Consider the following 22,172-nt stretch of genomic DNA (forward strand, 5'->3'; position numbering starts at 1 on the left):
TCAGTATGCAGCAACAACTTCAACTTGATCTTGATGATCTTGATAATGAGCAGATGGAAAATAGTAAACTAAAGAATGAAATAATACAAGCCAGAGAACACACCATCTCATTACAAGGAAATCTTCCAATTGTTCAAGCTAAGAGGAACACACTCTATGATCAATTGCAAAATTAGAGTAGTGATGAAGAAGATGCTATGAAGGATCAATGTCAGAAAATCACTCACGAGAACACTATCTTGAAGAATGAGATGCAAGCCCTAACCATGAGAATGTGCAAGGAAATTGAAGACAAAAATAAGAATGAAGAAAACCTAGATTAATCATTGAAGGATAGATCTGATGAATGAAATAGACTGACACATGAGAATGACATGTTGAAACTTGAGTTGATCCAGTCTTCGAACAATGAACAGGAACTTGAGAGATAGATCATAATCATGAGAGATGATTTAGTCACTAAAAATGAGTACAAAGACAAATTCAAAGTTATCTCTACTAAAATTGATGAACAACTAAAGAGTCAGAGAGATGCTAATGATAAGAGAGGTAATGGTTATGAAGAAGGAGAAAGCTTCAGTACTACACAACAAGATCAATCATGTGGTTAGAAGAAGAATCATGCCAACGAATGGAATCAAAAATCACTGGTAAGACAACCTAATGCTCACAAATTCAATGGTACATGGTTTATTTGAAATAAATATAGTCATATAGCAAGTCAATGCAAGAATAGGAATAATTAGAACAATGCATCAATCACCGGTCTTGGAAATGTAAGATGTCATGCATGTAGTAGATTTGGACATGTGGCTAACCAATGCAGATCAAAGGGAAATTAAGGAAATCAAGGGTTTAACAAGGCAATTCAAAATAACAATATTGTGTGTTATGCATGCAACAAGATCGGACATATTGCTAAATATTGCAGAAGTAAGAACCCACCGGTAACTAATGGAAATGAAGATAAGAAGGGAAAAGAAAAGGTAGAAGATACCATAAAACAACATGAGAAAAGATGGGTTAGGAGATCAGACACGCAACCAATAGAACAAATGGTAGAGCCATCAAGTCCTGCACTAGAAGTAGGAACAACCGGTAACTAAGGCACTTTGCCTTAGGGGTAGGCAAATCATTGAAGATCATGCAAACACCCTGGATTAGATATGTAGTCAGAGAATTCTAATTGCAAATGGATACTCAAGTGATTTTAGGTGTTTATCAAAAATTATATGCATATTATGTGATCTGGTCAGTTTTCTTAGTAGCATTTATGACAGTGAAAAATTAGGGTTAATGGCGATAAAAGGGAAAAATTTAAGTTATTTCTTCACAAAGTGATCAAGCATTTTGAAGAGATATTTCTAGAGCATTTCAAGAGTCCAAGGCGATTTGTACAAGCATCTATACTCAAAGGCAATTTCATCATCCGGCATAATCTTGAGGTATTTACCATTTGAAGAAACCCTAGTTCGATACTCCTTTGGTAATTATGGCTTCTTCATCAAGTGTCGATACTCCTTTGGTGGTGGAAATCAAGAACTGCCCCTGTCTAGAATTTAAGAAGCATCCTTTTAAATCTCTTTTGGATGATCCACTGGGAGCATTTTCGAGTGTTTGTCATGGTGTTCTTCATACCAAAGACATTAGGTCATACATCCACTGTGACATAGAAGAGCTTGGAGGTTACGAAATGTACTGCATATTCATTGAGAATCTAATTACCGACAACCGGTTGAAGCCAGAATTTGCCCATTTACAGAGGAAGGGTTTTACCCAATTTATGGATTTCTTCACATTTGACAAAGTGAAATGGGTCTGATATATACTCAGCCACATTCATGGAGAATTCATTTGGTTGGACCGACCCTACAAGATCACTGAGGAAGTTATCAAGAATATCACCTGCCTGCATAAGGTTGGAGTTCTACCCAGCCCTAGGTCTAATCTCTCCAACACCCAACTCTACAACCTCACCAATGCCATCTTTGATGGTCGATCAATGAGCGTTGATGATATAAAGGATATTGAAGTCAAATTTGCAGCAATGGTAATCAGATTTAAAGTTTACTAGTCAAACCAATTGAACTATGTCTCTAGTAATAATATTCTTATTTCTCATCAAATGGTGAAGGAGGACTCACTATGACCTGCGTAGTGTGATGTTGAAGGAGTTAATGAAAAACCTTCAGAAAATAAAACAAGATAAGAAAAATACTTTTCGGTATGGATCTTTTGTAATATGTTTAGCATTCTACTTTTCAAATACAGTTCCTGATTATGGTAAAATATAGTGGGCTTTTGATAGACTGGTAGCCACTCAGATAGCCCAAATTTTGGATAGCCAAGGAGATAAACAACAAAAGGCCAACTTATGGGCATTTTAAAAAAAAATTAGGAAGAAATGAAAAATAGGGCTATGATCTATAAATCAATTGTAGAATAATATAAAGACACTATTTATTTTATGGTAAATAAAGATGAGTGTATGATGGAGGTAGTCTAGCCTACATTAGTCTGGATTATGTCGATGGGATATGAGGTGGATGAGGCCACACTAGATGCATATGCACAACATCTATTGCAAGCACTAGTTGATGAAAAGGAAGAAAAATTTGGCACAACCCAAGAGAAATGCTAAAAATTTCATTAGGAACAAGTTGCACTGACAATAAGAAGAAAAATGACCAAGGTTGCAGCAAAAACTTTAATAAGTGAAGGTCATGACAAGGCTAAAGTTGAATAAAAGGTTAAAATCCTTGAATCCCAAAGAAAAAAAGAGATTAAGCAAAAGAGAAAGGAAGAAAGAAAAGAAAGAAAGGCAGCTCAGGCCACTCCAAATGTGGTCCCAGTTTTTGCAGAGACTTCAAAACAACTGGAAGCACCATCTAGTGAGCCTACTAGTCCCAAGCCGATAGAATTAGTGAAAAGAAAACAAAAGGTGGCTAGGCAGTATATGACTGTTTCTTCGGAGGAGACTGAATCAGATGAAGAAATCAAGGAATCTCCAAAGAAGAAAGGTGTTTTTGCAAGCATTGTGAGGGAGAAGAAGGAAGAGTAGAAGAAAGAATCGACTAAGGAGCCTCCCCAGAAAACACCCAAAATAACCATTGTACATAATAAATGGTAGCCAAAGTTTGATGAGTAGTCTAAACCGGAAGAAAAGAGGAGAACCAGTAAGAAGAAACTAGATGCTCAAGAAATCATTGATAAAATTATTAATGAAGGTAATATGGATAATATTTCTACATTCTTTTATGATTTTGATGATAAAGATAAGAAGAAAATAGAGGAAGCTATTCTTTTATACCTTGATTGTTTTAGTAGAGCATTTATTGAGTTAGAGAAAAATTTTCCTAAGGAACTTAATGATAAATTAGAGGTCAAAAAATTGCATGTTCAAACTTTGGACTGCCAAATAACAGAGACAGAATTAGTCAATCTATGTCCATCAATAACCCCACCAGAGATAGCAGATTTAATCAATAAAATAGGTTCATCATAATTCAATCCAAAACACTAAATAAATAACTTCATGTTAGAAAGATTTTAGGAAATCTGGAAAGAGAAAATTGACATTTGGGTTAAAATTCTTTTGAGTCTAGGATATGAGTTGAGCCCCAATTTTGTTCAATCACAAAATATACAATTACCAAGGGACAAAGAACCGGCAAAGAAGATGAACAAAATGTAAATACTGATCCACCGACTAGTGAATCCAATTTTGGAATAGAGGATACCCTGACAAAAAATGTACATGACATAGAGGCTATTGTTGAAAAAGAAAAGGATACCAATAATAAAGTTGTTGAGGAAGCACCAAAACAAGATAAGGAACCAAGTGGCAAAGCCACCGGTGCATAGAAAATAAAGGATATAGTAAATAAATCTCTGATAGAAAAATGCAAAGAAACTGTGACATAGTTTTATTCCACCTTGGCAATTGACACATCATCCATAGCCAAAGGAAATATGTCAAAATTTTCTATCATTTTTGACAAGCCTTATCACATGATGTCTCTGGCAGAGAAAATTTTGGCCACTGCAACACTTCGGGCACAAGCTACTCAGGAATTGGCCTAGGAGGAATCCAAAGATAGAGAATTGATTAAGAACACTTTTGAAGTTTTGAACTAGTTGGTACCTAATTTTGAGGCACAAGAGAGCGTAAGTTCATCTGGTAAATTACAGGAGATCATTAATTTCATTCCTAAGCATTATGATTCTTTTCTTAAGATTTCAATAATTGAGGCTAAGGATAAATTTTTTAAGGCCCAGAAACAAACATTTTTGCAAATGATTGCATCTGAGAAGGGTAAACTCCAAATTTGCTTACAATAATCCATTGATGTAGCATTGGTGGAAGGAGGAAAGTTTTACAAGACTTGTCTAGATTTTTCAAAGCTTACAGCCTCCATAGACAAGCAAATTTATGACTGTAAAGATAATTTGACTCAAATTTCTAATTCTTATAACCTGGCAGTGAACCTAACCAATTATTTGAATGGTCCAATTTTGCCAGTTATGGATCAAATTTTGAAATCAGAGAATGAAAGGGATGGCATAATAAAGAAAGCAACTGAGCTCCAGAATTTCATAAGACCGAGTGTATATCTAACATGCAGAAGGAGGATCTCATAGAATCTGAGGCAATTGAATACTACGCTAGTCTCTTGAATGGATTCACCTCCATTATTGACTCTCTTAAGCAGGGTTGGGACACATACTTCTCATTTTTGAAGACTATGTATGCTGACATTTTGAAACTTGTATAGAATTGGCATGTGTACATATCTATATAGAATTTTTTATGGGCACCTTGCTTTATCATTAATGTCAAAGGGGGAGGAATACAGTGAAAAATGTATATATAGCTCAGGGGGAGTATATCAAATGTTTATAGAAGCATGAATCTACAGGTCAGGGGGAGCACTCAAGGATGGCATCCTTTTTTCACATTAGTGTTGCCATCAATACATAAGGGGGAGATTGTTGGCAATTGAAACTCATTTGTAAGGCTAATTGCATTTAGGGTTGTCATTGATGGCAACTCATCTTCCGATGTTGATATTCTCCATGAGGATTCATTGTTTTGTAATTTTTCTTTGATTGGGTCAACCAATATACACTACACACAACTGGTATATATACTTTTCTTTATCCTTGATAACCGATTAGTCTTGGTACCAATAACATGCATTTGGAACACGGTTAAGTATAGGAACTAACTAAGATATCTTGTGACCCCGATAATTTCTTTCATGGAATTTTTGATAGCGTGTGTAGGCCGACATGGTCATTGGGATTATGCATGATATACCTTGTGATCTCGTAGCTGACAGGTTATAATTCTTCATTGAGGCTGACATATTCAACAAGTTAAAAGGGTATTTAAGGAGATCTTTTAGTGATGGATTTAATGTTAATGTGAATGTGATTTTGGTTGCAAATTAGTCAGAAACTAATTGTATGCATTTTGGTCAATGAGAGGAAGCTTTAGTGTGCAGTTTCAACCAATAGTAGAACAAGGCAGAACAAAGTATCAGTAAACCAGTTCACAAAGGAGGTTGATAGAGCATAAACCATAACTTATCCAGCATGGTTAGATGCAATCAATAAGTTCATTTTTATTTGTAATCACTATGTAATATTGTGTAAGTCAGTGAGACTTCTGAATGAGCAGTGAGCTCTAGGCGGTTGGCCTAATTGCATGTGAAATCCCCTCCATGTAATATTTATATACCTTGATCAAGTATATAGATATTATGGATATCAACCCCACCGTAGTTTTTCCCTTTGCAGGGTTTTCCACGTATAAATATTGGTGTTATGGTGTTGCCTCTTTATGTGTTATTTGGTTTATGCACTTTAATTTTATTTACTGTTAACTAGTTCATATGAAATAAGTCAAGAAATTTGTTTACCGGTAGAACATTGATTCACCCCCCCCCTCTCAGTGTTCTTGGATTCCAACATGATCAATGAGTGATCACTACATAGTTATAATTATTTACTTTAACTATAATAATTACGATGATTTCATCTACCTGACTGATGTGATTGATAGTGTAGTCATATGAGACCCTAGTATAATTTGCCTTGTTATCTTGTGAGTTGGAGCTTGAAGATTTTCCCTTTTCATGATTGACAAAAGGGTTATTGAAAATAGTGTGATTTGTATTAGAATTCTCTTTCATGTTTTCAATAGTTATGTCCCCTTAGTCAATAAGATCTCGAATTTAATTCTTAAGTTTGTAGAAGTTGGATATCTTGTGTCCTTTGGTTCAATGATAATCATAGAAATTTTTGGCATTCCACTAAGCAAGCTTAAAAGGGTTTGGTCCATAGGGTTTTACCTCTAGTAAAATTATCAAATTTATCTATATTAGCTTCTTGATTGTCGATTTGATGGGTTCCTCGTGGGGTGTATGATTTCACCTCGGGTTGTTATTCCTCGACAATCGAGAATTAGTAGATTGCACTATATTTGTGGAGACTATGTTGTTGTCATTAGATTGATTCTTATTTAGCACAAAAGTGTGGCAGGTCCTTGCAATGAGACAATAATTTGGGCCCTATTCACCATATGAATCTCAACTACTCTATCATAAATCACATTCTTATTTTTTTGACCAAAACTTAGACTTCTCATTACTTGAGTTATTGGCCGAATTACTAGATCCTTAATATTCTTTAGGATCCCTTGTTCAATAAGTCCCTTTCATCATTTGAATCCTTTCTCTATTACCTAATGGAATGAATTCTAACACTACATCTGTAAAGGGTATTTGATATGGGGGACTATATTCTCTATAAACATATCTACTTGTTCCTTTTTTAGGATTTGATAGGGACTCCTTCGGGCAAGTGAGCATCAACATTGTAGGAAAGAAGAAAAATATTCTCCTTCTTTTTACTTGGTAGCACATAGATCCATCAGTGTCACAAGGTTTTCTATATTATGTGAGAAGTGCATAGTGAATTATTTGGCCAATTCTCCCCATGAACTTATCCCAGGGGGAGATGTGAAAACTATTCTAAGGCCTGACCATCGAGACTGAGGAAAAAGACACATCAAATAGGTATCATCCCCTACAACTTCTATATAGGCAATGAATAATTATCGAATATGGTCCCTCAAGTCACCTTTCCCCCTTGTATTTCTCAAATTTAGGACTTGCAAATTTTAGGGGAAAAGGCATTGTGTACATTGTTCTATTGAAGGGATATGCGCAAAGATCCTCCAAGGTATAGCTCTTTTTCATGTTGCTTGTTCGAAGATTTGTCACTTGTCTTTATACATTTTGGACTTGTTGGATGAAAAAAATTTATTTGAGTCAATGGTGTATGTGCTACATGAAGGTTTTCAACAAAGGGGTTGGTATTTGTGTACACAAGAGGTTGTTCAAATGTTGGATGGTTATGGATTTGTGTACTACTAGTCCTACTTGGTGAAGAGAAATAAGCAAGTGGACCCAAATGGATTAATAGGACCTTGATTCAAATTTTGGTGACTATAGGTTGACCTCATGGAGACTAATACCATAGATTGTAAGGTACTAGTCAATACCATAATTTAAAAAGCATTGGCCAAATTTGGGTTGAAGTGTTAGAAGCACTAGCTATCGTATGTGATGACATACTGACACTTATTTATGACGTAGTGTTTTTATTTGTTTGAGAATTTATGGATGTCATTCCATAGTTTAAACTTTGGGTTGAAGTCATTATGGCTTGAGTTGACACTTCTTGTTTTGAATTGTACCTTAGGTAGAATTGGAAGATACAGTGTATGTCTAAGTTTGTTGTGAAGATGACTATGGAGTTTGATTCCTACTTGAGTTTAACATGGTTCTAGTTGATAAGACAGTTGTGACATCAAAGTTAGGTGGCAATTTGGCCCCATTTTATAACAACAATGAAAGATGTCTATCTCAATCATGATTGAGGAGATCATTGAGGATAGTGAGAACATGAGGATCTTGTTGCGTGGCCTCAAGTTCTTCAGTTGTTAGGTTATGTTGCAGTGCATCTAGTGAAGGTAGGTTATTGGTGTTTTATTGTAGGGTCACACCTCTTTAGGGTTTTTTGCCGACAGATTCATGGTGCTAGTTGGGTCCATTTGACTCCTGTCTTTTTGTGATTAGGTAACAAGCATAAGGACTCCTATGGAAACTCAAGGATGTGATGCAAAAGTTATGACAAGCTATGACACACTAGGGATCAAATACAAATGCGTAAGAATGATTATGATGAGGTATGAATTCAATTAGACTAGACACTCTAATAAGGATTCGAGCAAGGAGGTTGTTGTTGAAGCTAAAATCTTTCAAGCCTCTGTTTAAGGATCTCTCTCTCTCTATTGCAACCTGAATTCAATAGGATTTTAGTTTTTCCTCTTCTAAGACAAAGGTAATTCCTATATACTGAGGTGCATTTCTCTTCAATCTCTAGGCAAGGTTATTTAGACCTAATATAATATCTTCTTGGTCATCGTTAAACCCTAAATTGGGTTTCAAGACTATGAATATATCGTAATGAGGTAACACCATCTTGGTTCATGCTAAGGGATTATTCTAAATGAGATGATATGATAGATAAGGTGATAATGTTGTTGCTAATGAGGACAAGACCAGAGGATCAGATTGAGGACATTGTGCCACAGATGTCAAGGATTATTTTGACCCAAGTTGAGACTAGGATTGATTATGGATAAAGATACCCTATACTAGACTTATGAGTATGGGAATAAAGAATTTTTGAGGATTGATTGATGACAAAGGGTCTTTGGTTTTCAATGTCTCTCTGGGTTAATGTTGAGACCTAATCTTTGGACAATGCAAACAACTATAGGATGCAAATGATGATAGCTAAGGGTATACAAATTTTAGGAAACTCAAGACTATTTTGATTGCAAAAGGTATGGGATAGTCTGGACTTTAAAAGTGACCTAAGGATTTTCTATTTGAGCACCAATTTTGTTAGTCTGATAATAGTTTTGGGTTTAGACAATTGCAAGATAGTAGATTGGAAAATGTAGAATATTGTCTAGGTGAATGCGACATAATGACTGGGCAGATGTGAAATTTTGACTAGGTGACACAAAATATTGTCTAGGAAAATACAAAATGACAACAAGTCAAATGCAAAACTCATAACAGTCAAATGGGAAATTCTAAGTTTTGGTTGTAGTTTTGGGAAATATTTGGTTTATTTTTGGATTTTTTTTGTCAAGTGGTGAAAATTAGACACTCAAAAAATAGTACAAATAGTATGTCCAATAGCTTTCTGAAAACTCTAAAAAATCAAAGTTACGCATGAGAGGGCCTAGCTTGGCCGAATCTGGACTAATTTTACTAGTACATCAAAAAATTTACAAATAGTTAGAAGATGAGCACATGCCTACTTAGGATACAAGGAAACCATTAAATAGGGCCCTTGTGATAAAATACCTAAGACAAAATGAAGAGATATTGGTGACACTAGCTCTCCCACCACAACATGGGCACACCAAATCTCTTACTTCAAAGATCTAGAGATCTTATAACTAAGAAATTCATGATTCATTCTAAAGGATACATGAGGGGTATGATCCACACTCCATAATGCACCAAATATAGGTATTCGGGCCTCTAATAACAAGGGTTTTAGATAGAATCTAAGGTTTCCAACACTCTGTGTGCGCCAAGATAACCATACTCAAGACATGAAATCCCTTTTATATTAGCAAGAACTACAAGAGCTCATTCTAGCAAGGCTTAACTTTCATTGCACCCTTATTTATAAAGCAGGCCAGATTAAAGTCTCACTTGGGTCATTCCTTCTCCCCCACCTATTACATCGAGAGGTAGGCCCTCTAATAAGGTTAAAATAAAAAGTTGGGCAAGCACCCCAAACACAATAAACACTAGTTAATTTTATGCACCAAACAAAGTGTTATCTATCCTAAAAATCACATACAGTCCTATCTACCTCTACAAACACAAAATGTTACTAGTTTTGGTTTTAATTTGTCTTCAATTGATTGTATGTAATTAATTATAGATATTTGGTACAAAATTGAACCTCATCATCAATTGATTAGCTAAGTATTGATTTCAATTCATTTAATTTTTATAGTTAATCTCAATTATTTTTTATTTATTTATCTCAACTCATTTATATTAAATTGTCTTAATCTATATGCATTTATTTAATTAAAATGGATAAAAAATAATTAATTTATGATGGAACCCTTTTACATATCCCATTACAATTTTAAAAAGTGGTACAAAACAAAAACCCTAAGAATCATGTACATTATAGCACCCTTCTCTCATCTCAAATTTTATTTAAGGGATTTTGAATCTTCCAAACAAATATGATTACTACTCAAATGTTATTTTAATGGTGAAATTTTCATTCATGTGTAAGCTTCCATTTAGTTTTGAGCCTGTTGTGATATAAAATCATAATATGATTATATCACTCAACAAGTGGTACACTCTTGTGCTAAGTTTGGTTGCTTCCTCAACCCTCATCCATTACCATTTATTCTTTACATCACATATGTCTATACATTTAACCTTATTTGAACCCTATTTATACATCTTCTCACATTATCACCCCACTATTTTCTAGACTTCCATCCATCTATTCTTGATCACAAGCCTTATAGGTCTTTGTCCTAAATGAATCCTATGGTGCTTAGGATCAGTCCCAAGAGACTTGAGATTAATTCCAAAATTCAATTTTTTTAACTTAAGAATATTAACTTTTATCCTTTCCCACTAGCTACCATGAGCCAACTTGGTATGCAAATTCGTAATTACTTATTATTGCAAATGTGAAGTTGATGGTGTGTCAGTATGTTAGGAACCAGAAGGCAACTGAGGGGGGGGGGGGGGGGGTGAATTAGTTGTCTATGAATTTCAACCCAATTTTAACTTAATCAAACTTGATACTTAATGTCAGTTAATAGATTAACAGTTAATATCAATACCGGTAAAACTTAATGCATGAAACAAAAAGAGAAACAACATCCACAACACATAACACAAAGATTTTGATGTGGAAACCCTGTAAAGGGAAAAACCATGGTGGGAAACCTTACCCACAATCAGATGATACTACTGCAGATAGTATGTGTATACAAATGGGGTCTGCACATGTAGAAAGACCAACCACCTAGAGAACACTACTCAAATGGGAGTCGCAATGACTACAGTAGGATGGTTAAATCCTAGAATAATGTACTACTCAAAATAGCATCTCCAATGCTGGACTCAGTACTGGTTAAGCTCTGATAAACACCTTCAAACCTTCCTTGAACCTTCTCTATGGTCTGCTCATATGATCTTCAATATTTGCACATACCATGTTACAATAGCATACCATAACCATATCTCATCTCACAAATGGGATCTTACATATATACAAAACCTAATACCAAATGTGTAGGTCAGCTCACTAAGAATATTACAATAAAATCATTTACAAATAAGTCTTGATGCGATGCATCATGTTGGCTCAATACATTTACAATAATATTCAATCAATAAATCATCTCCATAATGTGATGTTTTGATCTGGAATAGATAACACATACCGGTCCATAACCTAGACCAATCTGTCAATAACAGCAAATATGTCAACCCAATTAGACCAATAACCAAAAAACCAAAACCATGTCTTCGACATAATCAAGTGATCTCCAGATGATAACAAGTCATCATCAGTGTTGGTGAACCATATAACCTATCGGTGAACGATATACTGGTGACTATGCATAAGTCACTGAACTTGTCGGTGAACACAAAGTGTCGGTTCAACAGTAAACCAATATAACCATAGTGCCAAATCAACAATGTAGATCTCTAGAAGGATAAGTGTTGACATCAATGACAAAACTAATGCAAGACATCCATAATATCAACAATCTCCCCCTTTGGAATTGATGGCAACACTAGATGGAAAAACATCTAAGTGCCAAAACAGAATGCCAAAAACCAAAAACCAACAATCTCCAGAATAGATCAATACCGGAAATAAAAATCAAAATACAAAGAGTATATATCTCTCCCTAATGAATAATGTCTCATAGATCTCTCTGCCAAGAATTTTTTTCCATAGATCTCTCTCCCCCTTTGACATCAAATGCCAAAGCAATAAAAAAAATTCCAGAACACACAACCAACTACTCCCCCTGAGAAGTAGCTCTCCTCCATCAAAGCCGGAAAAAAAGATTTAGCTGTTAGTTTCTGTCGGTTTGATGTCAATCTTCAATTGTATAAGTCTCTACCGATGGGGGTATTACCCCAAGCTTCTCTTTGAGATATTCAAATGTTTCCTTAGGCAAAGGCTTAGTAAAGATATCCACAATTTGCTCTTTAGTATTCACATAAACCAATATTACTTCTTTTGCTTCAAAATTCTCTTTCAGAAAGTTATATTTGATGGAAACATCCTTAGTCTTAAAGTGAAATATCAAATTCTTTGATATATTAATTATTGTTGTGTTATCACAATAAATGATTATAGGTTATTTTCATTTTACCTTTACGTCCTTCAACATTTTCTTAATCCATAATACCTGAGTATATTTAGTTGTTGCTGCAACATATTCTGATTCTATTGTTGATAATGATGTACAACTCGGCTTCTTGCTTATCCATAAAATCAATCTGCTGCCAAGAAATAATGCTCCGCCAGTGGTACTCTTTCTATCTTCTACATCTCCTACCCAATTTGCATCAGTGTATGCACATAAATCAAAATTTTCATCTTTAGGATACCATAAACCAAGATTTGTTGTGCCTTGTAGATACCGGAAAATCCTTTTTACTGTTGATTCATGATTTTCTTTAGGATTACTCTGAAATCTTGAAACAATACATACTGCATTCATTATATCAGGTCTTGTTTGTGTCAGATACAGTAAACCTCCAATCATAGATTTGTATCTTGTTAGATTAACAGGAGTTGAATCATCCTTCAATGTCAATTTATCAGTTGTAGTCATAGGAGTACTTACCAGTTTAGAGTTTTCCATACCAAATTTCTTCAGTAGTTCCTTCAAGTATTTTGTTTGACATATGAATGTACCTTTATCAGTTTGTGAAATCTGCAATCCTAAAAAGAATTTTATCTCCCCAATCATAGACATTTCAAATTCTTCTTGCATCTTGTTAGAAAAGTCCTTACACAATCCATCTTCTCCTCCAAAAATGATATCGTCAACAAAAAATTGAATAACCAAGATGTCATCATTAGTCACTTTGAAATATAAGTTGTTGTCAATATTACCTTTAGTGTAACCAAGCTTCAAAAGATATTTGTCCAATCTAGCATACCAAGCTCTAGGAGCTTGCTTCAATCCATACAAAGGTTTCCTTAATCTACAAACCATATTTTTAACATTTGTTAATGAAAATCCATCAAGTTGTTCAATGCAAACTTCCTCTTCAAGATCACCATTCAGAAATGCACATTTTACATCCATTTGATATACTTTATAGTTCTTATGAGCTGCAAATGCAAGAAATAATCTAACTACCTCAATTCTAGCTACCGGTGCAAAGGTTTCATTATAATCAATTCCCTCTTTTTGTGAATATCCTTTACACACTAATCTTTCTTTGTTCCTAATTACCTTACCATCTTCATTAAGTTTATTTCTGAATACCCATTTAGTTCCAATTACATTTTTGTCTTTAGGTGGGGGAACTAATGTCCATGTATTTTTTCTTTTCAATTTGTTCTAGTTCATCTTCCATTGCTTTAATCCAATGTTCATCTTGGCATGCTTCAATAACAGATGTTGGTTCAATTTGAGAAATTAAGCATACCTCTTCATTTTCTAGTCTTCCTCTTGTCATAACACCTTGATACTTATTCCCAATAATTCAATTTTATGAGTGATTCAGTCTTACATACCTAGTTTATTCACATGTTGTTTTTTAGTCACTGTGGAATTCTCTGATGATGTCAGTGTGACTAGATCCACATTCTATACCAATGCACTCTGTATAGGTTCATTTATGATCATCTCAACTGTCAGTTCAAAATTTACAGACCTTGAATTTCCTCTAAAGTGTTCATCTATCTTCACATTAGCACTTTCAATGATCTTCTGCAATCTTTTATTAAAACATCTATATGCCTTGCTCTTAGATGAATAACCAAGAAATATTCCTTCATCACTTTTATAGGATCAAATTTAACAACATACTCATCTCTCCTAATATAGCATTTTCTTCCAAATATTCTGAAGTATTTAAGAGTAGGAGTATTACCAAACCATAGTTCATAAGGGGTCTTACCGGTTTCACCTTTGATGTGAACTCTGTTGAAAGTGTAAACTGTTGTATTCACTGCTTCTCTCCAGTACACGTGAGGTAGATTTGCTTCCAATATCATGCTTCTAGCTACTTCTAGAATAGTTATGTTCTTCCTTTCCACAATTCCATTTTGTTGAGGTGTCTAGGGTGTTGATAGTTGTCTTTTGATTCCATTCACTTCACAAAATGTATTAAATTCGTTAGATGTAAATTCTCCTCCTTGATCAGATCTCAAACATTTGATTTTCTTACCGGTTTCATTCTCTACCATTGCCTTGAATAATTTGAATTTTTCAAAAGCTTTTGATTTCTCCCTGAGAAAAGTAACTCAACATATTCTAGAATAATCATCAATAATTAGCATAAAGTATCTATCTCCCTGTAGATGTCTTGTTCTTGCTGGACCACACAAGTTGGTATGAACTAAATCAAGAACATTATTGGATTTCTCATAAATACTCTTAAAAAAATTTCTAACTTGCTTTCCCATTTGACATTCCTTACATACCAAATTGTGAGGTTTCACAATCTTAGGTAAATCCCTTACTGCCTTAGTTGAACTGATCTTTAGAATGCAATCAAAATTCACATGATAGAGTCTCTTATACCATAACCAACTTTCATCAATATGTGCAATCAAGCATGTCTTATCACTATTGTTCAAATGAAAGATATTACCTTTAGTCTGATTACCGGTTGCAATCTCCAATCTAGTTCTGTTCATGATTTTGCATTTACCATTCTTGAATTGTAACTGAAATCCCTTTTCAACTAATTGACCAACACTCAAAATATTATGCTTCAAACCTTCAATATAATAAACATTGTCAGTATTGTGCTTACCATCCAAAGATATAGTGCCTTTTCCTTTGATTAAACGAGCTTTATCATCGCCAAATCTTACTAGACCTCCACTATATTCCTAAAAAGATAAGAAATTACTTTTATCACCAGTTATATGATGTGAACATCCACTATCAATGATCCATTCATCTTTTTCTTCAATTTTAGCTGTCAGGGCCTCTGCTCTACTGGTGGGACAGTAGGTTCCGGTTGATCTTATTTTATTGCAATAAGCACCCATCCATTGTCTATCGGTTCTTCATCGAAATCATCAGTAACTCTTTCATCAACATAGTAACAATATTTATCTTTGTTCTTCTTAAATCTGTATCTTTGATATTCAAGGTTAGGCTTATATGTTCTTTTAGCTTCCTCTCTCAATCTTGTATGCCTATTAGGACATCTAGATTCTATATAACCAACTTCATTGCAATTAAAACATTTAAATGGTGCTTTACCTTCATACTTACTTCCAACTAGACCTTTAGACATTTTCCTTGCAAATAGTGCTTCAAGTTCTTCCAGTTCTACATTTTCCCTCCTTATCTTCAAGTTCTTTTGCATATAGTGCTTTCCAATCAGATTTGTAATATGATGATGATGATGATGCAGATGATGATGCAGATGATGATGCTCTGAAGGCTAAATCTATCTTAATTGTAGCAACAAGACCAAATTCCTCAAGCTCAAATGCTAAAAGTTTTCCAACCAAGGTATCTCTAGATAATGATGTATTAGGCATTGTTCTCAACTCATTAATAGCAGTTACTTTCATTTTGTATGCCAGTGGAAAAGCTCTTAAAACTTTATAAACAATTTCATCTTCACTTAAGGATCCTCCACAACATTGTATTCCTAAAACAATTTCATTAACTCTTTCCATAAAAGTAGAAATTTTTTCATCTTCTTCCATTTTCAAATTTTCATACCTGACCCAGTAAAATTCCTATTTTGCAATTTTGACAGTGGTATCTCCTTCATTCAATGTCTCCAATTTATCCCAAATAGCTTTAGCAGTAGATCGGTCTAATAATCCCATGATTTGTTGATCTGATAATGCACTCAAAAGTGCTTCTCTTGCTTTGGAAACATTTTCTTTATCTTTACCCAAAGTTGGTAGATTAGGTTGATTCGGAGGACCAACATAGCCATTCTTTGTAACTTCCCATATGTCTCTTCCAATGCAATTCAGATGTGTCTCCATTGTGATCTTCCATATACCATAGTTAGTTCCATCAAGTTTAGGACTGTCCTTCCTGAAAATTTTTGTTGCCATAGGATCTCCTCAAGTTGTTAGGCTTCTACAAAAAGAGGACTTGGCTCTAATACCAATTGTTAGGAACTAGAAGGCAATTGAGGGGGGGGTGAATCATTTGTCTATGAATTTCAACCCAATTTTTACTTAATCAAACTTGATACTTAATATTGGTAAACCAAACTTAATGTCGGTTAACAGATTAATAGTTAATATCAATACCTATAAAACTTAATGCATGAAATAGAAAGAGAAACAACATCCACAACACATAACACATATATTTTAATGTTGAAACCCTATAAGGGGAAAAACCACATGCAAAAAGGCCAACCGCCTAGAGCACACTGCTCAAATGGGAGTCGCAATGACTACAATAGGATGGTTAAATCCTAGAATAATGTACTACTAAAAATAGCATCTCCAATGCTAGATTCAGTACCGATTAAGCTCTAAATAAACACCTTCAAATCTTCCTTGAACCTTCTCTATGCTCTACTCATATGATCTTCAATATTCGCACATACCATGTTACAATACCATACCATAACCTTATGTTGGTATTTTGGATATGTTGATATGGTTTTGTCATTGATGTCAACACCTATTAACACTTATCAACTCTGGCACTTCAAAGGATTGGCAATGTTCACCGACAAGCAAGTGGCTTATGCACAGTCACCGGTATCTGGTACACTAGCAGGATATATTGTTCACCAGCACTTAGAATGACATGGAAAATGCTTGGTTATGTCGAAGACATCGTTTGGACACTTTGTCTTGGATATTTGTTCATTGGTATATTCGTGTTTACATATTTGTTGTTACTGGAAAATAGGTCCAGAATAAGCACCGACGGGCTTATCTATTCTAGATTAGCACAACACGCTTTGGAGATGATTTATCAATGTTATAAATGCATTCGGTTATTGATTTACTTGTAAATTATTTTTATTGTAATATCTTTTAGAGACGACTTACTAAAATTAGTCTTAGGTTATGGTATATATGTAAGATCTTATTTGTAAGATCAATATGCGATTGGGAAAAGGAATTGTAAGAAGGTATATGCGAGAATAAGCAGAGCTATACACACAGACATCATTTGAAAGTGAAGCAAGGTTTTTGTGAAAGCATATCAGAACTGAACCGGTACTGAATCCAGCATATGAAGATGCTATTTTGAGCAATACATCATTATTGGATTTAACCATCCAATTGTAGTTAGTGTGACTCCTATTTGTCTTTGAGTAGTGAGCTCTAGGTGCTTGGCCTTTCTGCATGTGCAGACCCCATTTGTATACACATACTATCTGCAGTAGTATCATTTGTTTGTGGGTAAGGTTTCCCACTGTGGTTTTTCCCCTTACCGGGTTTCCACGTACAAATATTGGTGTTATGTGTTGTGGATGTTATTGTCTTTCTCTTTCATGCATTAATCTTTACTGGTACTGCAATTAACTGATAAACTGTCTACCGACATAAAAGTTTGGTTTACCGGTATTAAGCATTAAGTTTGGATAAGTTTTTTTGGGTTTGAATTTATTAGTCCTCTTTTTGTAGAAGTTTAACATCTTGAGGAGATCCAATGTCTACTAACTATTTCAAGAAGGAATGTCCTAAACTCGATGGAACCAACTATGGTATATGGAAGATCAGGATGGAGACACATCTAAATTGCATTGGAAAGGACATATAGGATGTTATAAATAATAGCTATATTGCTCCTACTCAAAGTCAACCTAATCCACCCACCTTAGGAAAATATGAGGAAAATGATTGCAAGAAAGAGAAGCACTTTTGAGTGCATTATCAGATCAACAAATCATAGGATTATCAATTAGATCTATTGCTAAAGCTATTTGGGACCATTTGGAAACATTGAATGAAGGAGATTCCATAGTCAAAATTGCAAAACTTGAAAGCTTCTGGCTCAGGTATGAAAATCTAAAAATGGAAGAAGATGAAAGGATTTCTGCTTTTATGGAAAGAGTTAATGAAATTGTTTTGGGTATTAAATGTTGTGGAGGAACCTTAAGTGAAGATGAAATTGTTTCAAAAGTTTTAAGAGGATTGCCACTAGAATATTAAATTAAATTTACTACTATAAATGAGTTAAGAATAATGCCTAATACATCAGTAACTAGGGACACATTGATTGGAAAACTTTCAGCTTTAAAATTGAGGAATTTGGTCATGTTGCTACTATAAAGATAGATTTAACTTTTAAGGCATCAACATCATCTACACCATCATTTGACAAATCTGATTTGAAATCCTTTTATGCAAGAGAACTTGAAGAAAGTAGGAGAGAAAATGAAGAACTTGAAGCACTATTTGCAAGGAAAATGCCTAAAGGTCCAGTTGGAAGTAAGTATGAAGGTAAAGCACCCTTTAAATGTTTTAACTGTAATAAGATTGGTCATATGGCTTCAAGATGCCCTAATAGACATGCTAGAAGAACATACAAGCCTAACCCTGAATATCAAAGATACAGATTTAAGAAGAATAAAGATAAATCTTGTTATCTTGCTGATGAAGGAGTCACTGATGATTCTGATGAGGATCCGATAGACAATGGATGGGTCTTTGTTCCTATAACAAAATATCAACCGGCACCTACTGTTCAACCAGTAGAGTAGGCCCTGGCAGCTAAAGTTGAAGTTAAGGATGCATGGATCATTGATTCAGGATGTTCACATCATATGACTAGTGACAAAATTAAATTCTTGACTTTTCAGGAATATAATGGAGGTCTGGTAAGATTTGGAGATGATAAAACTTGTTTAATCAAAGGAAAAGGTACTATATCTCTTGATGGTAAGCATAATACCACTAACGTTTAGTATGTTGAAAGTTTAAACCATAATCTTTTGAGTGTTGGTCAATTAGTTGAAAAAGGATTTTAGTTACAATTCAAGAATGGAAAATGCAAAATTATGAACAGAACTGGTTTGGAAATTGCAACCGGTAATCAAACTAGAGGTAGCATATTTCATTTGAATAAAAATGAAAAGACATGCTTGATTGCACACATTGATGAAAGTTGGATATGGCATAAGAGACTCTGTCATGTAAATTTTGATTGTATTGTGAAAATCAGTACTACCAAAGCAGTTAGAGATTTACCTATGATTGTTAAACCTCACAATTTGGTATGTAAGGAATGTCAATTTGAAAAACAAGTTAGAGCATATTTTAAAAGTATTCCAGAGAAATCCAATAATGCTCTTGACTTAATTCATACTAATTTATGTGGTCCATCTAGATCTAAAATCTTACAAGGTGATAGATATTTCATGCTAATCATTGATGACTCTAGAATGTGTTGGGTTACTTTTCTCAGAGAAAAATCAGAAGCACTTGGGAAGTTCAAACTATTCAAGGTGATGGTAGAAAATGAAACTAGCAAGAAAATCAAATGTCTGAGATCATATCAAGGAGGTGAATTCACATCTAAGGAATTTAATACATTTTGTGAAGTGAATGGAATCGGAAGACAGTTATCAGCACCCCAAACACCACATTAGAATGGAGTTGTAGAAAGGAAAAACATAACTATATTGGATGCAGCTAGAAGTATGTTATCAGAAGCAAATCTACCACATGTATATTGGAGAGAGGCAGTGAGCACAATAGTCTATACATTCAACAAAGTTCACATCAAAGGTGAAACCGATAAGACCCCTCATGAACTATGGTTTGGTATTACACTCTTAAATATTTCAGAATATTTGGAAGTAAATGCTATATTAGGAGAGATAAGTATATTGGCAAATTTGATCCTAGAAGTGATGAAGGAATATTTCTTGGTTATTCATCTAAGAGAAAATTATATAGATGTGTTAACAACAGATTGCATAAAATTGTTGAGAGTACAAATGTGAAGATTGATGAACAATTTAGAGGAACTTCAAGGTATATATACTTTGAACCGGAAACAAAGATACTGACAAATGAACCTACATTGAACCCACTGGTATAGAATGAAGATCCAATTACACCAGTATCATCTGAAAACTCCAGTGTAACTGAAGAACAACAGCAAATCAAGACACCCCGGTATGTAAGATTGAACCGCTCTAAAAATCAGATAATTGGGAACAAGTATCAAGGAGTTATGACAAGAGGAAGACTGAAAAATGAAGAGGTATGTCCTATTTCTCAAGTTGAACCATCATCAATTAACGATGCATGTAAAGATAAGCACTGGATTAAAGCTATGGAAGAGGAACTGGAACAAATTGAAAAGAATAACACATGGACATTAGTTCCCCAGCCTAAAGACAAAAATGTAATTGGAACAAAATGGGTATTTAGAAACAAACTTAATGAAGATGGTAAGGTAATTAGAAACAAAGAAAGACTAGTGTGTAAGGGATATTCACAGAAAGAAGGAATTGATTATAATGAAACCTTTGCACTGGTAGCTAGAATTAAGGCAGTCTGATTATTCTTGGCTTTTGCAACACACAAGAACTACAAAGTATATCAAATGGATATTAAATGTACATTTCTGAATGGAGATCTTGAAGAAGAAGTTTACATTGAGCAACCTGATGGATTTTCTTTGATAGATAACAAAGATATGGTTTGCAGGTTAAGGAAAGCTTTGCATGGGTTGAAGCAAGCTCCAAGAGCTTGGTATGCTAGATTGGATAAATATCTTTTGAAGATTGGTTTTTCTAAAGGTAATGCTGACAGCAACTTATACTATAAAGTTACTAATGATGACATCTTGGTTATAGAAGTTTTTGTTGATGATATAATCTTTGGAGGAGAAGATGGATTATGTAAAGACTTTTCTATTGAAATGCAGCAAGAATTTGAAATGTCTATGACTTGAGAGATAAAATTCTTTTTAGGATTGCAGATTTCACAGACTGATAAAGGTATATTCTTGAGTCAATCTAAGTACTTGAAGGAGTTACTAAATAAATTTGGGATGGAAAACTCTAAATCGGTAAGCACGTCTATGACTACAAATGACAAATTATCACTAAGGGATGAGTCTACACCTATTAATCCAACTAGGTATAAATCTATGATAGGAGGCCTACTGTATTTGACACAAACAAGACCTGATATTATGAATGCAGTATGTAGTGTTTCAATATTTCAGAGTAATCCTAAAGAAAATCATGAATCAACAGTAAAAAGGATTTTCTGTTACTAACAAGGCACTACAAATCTTGGTTTATGGTATCCTAGAGATGAAAACTTTGAATTATGTGCATACACATATGCAAATTGGGTAGGAGATGTGGATGACAGAAAAAGCACCACCGGCGAAGCATTTTTTCTTGGAAGCTGTAAAGCAGAAAATTGAACCCTAGGTGTTCTCCCCCACTCCAAGGAGAAAGGGGGTCACTAGGGTTGACGGTTTTCACTTAGGAGGGACTTTACATTCAAAAGAGGGGTTGAAACCCACAAGATCCAATCCTACACAATGCAAGACTAGATTCTAAATGAGTTTCAAGGGTTGAGACATCAAGGATACCCTCTTTTGTAAAGAATGTAGATAGAAAGATTGAACTAGGAATGCATGTAAAGTAAGAAAGATTTGCTCATAAACGAAGATAGGGATACAGGATGAAGCTGCGGACTTGAAATTCACAGTAAAATGTCAAGATGATGCTATTTTGCAAATTTGAGCGAAAGTTGATGGGACGATGGCGCCCAGCGTGCACACAGTCCTCCGAAAAATCCACAAAATGAAGGGGGATCTGTTTGTCTCTGCACAAGGATTCCATATC

Source organism: Cryptomeria japonica, chromosome 6 (genome assembly GCF_030272615.1).
Source record: "Cryptomeria japonica chromosome 6, Sugi_1.0, whole genome shotgun sequence".
Lineage (NCBI taxonomy): Eukaryota > Viridiplantae > Streptophyta > Pinopsida > Cupressales > Cupressaceae > Cryptomeria > Cryptomeria japonica.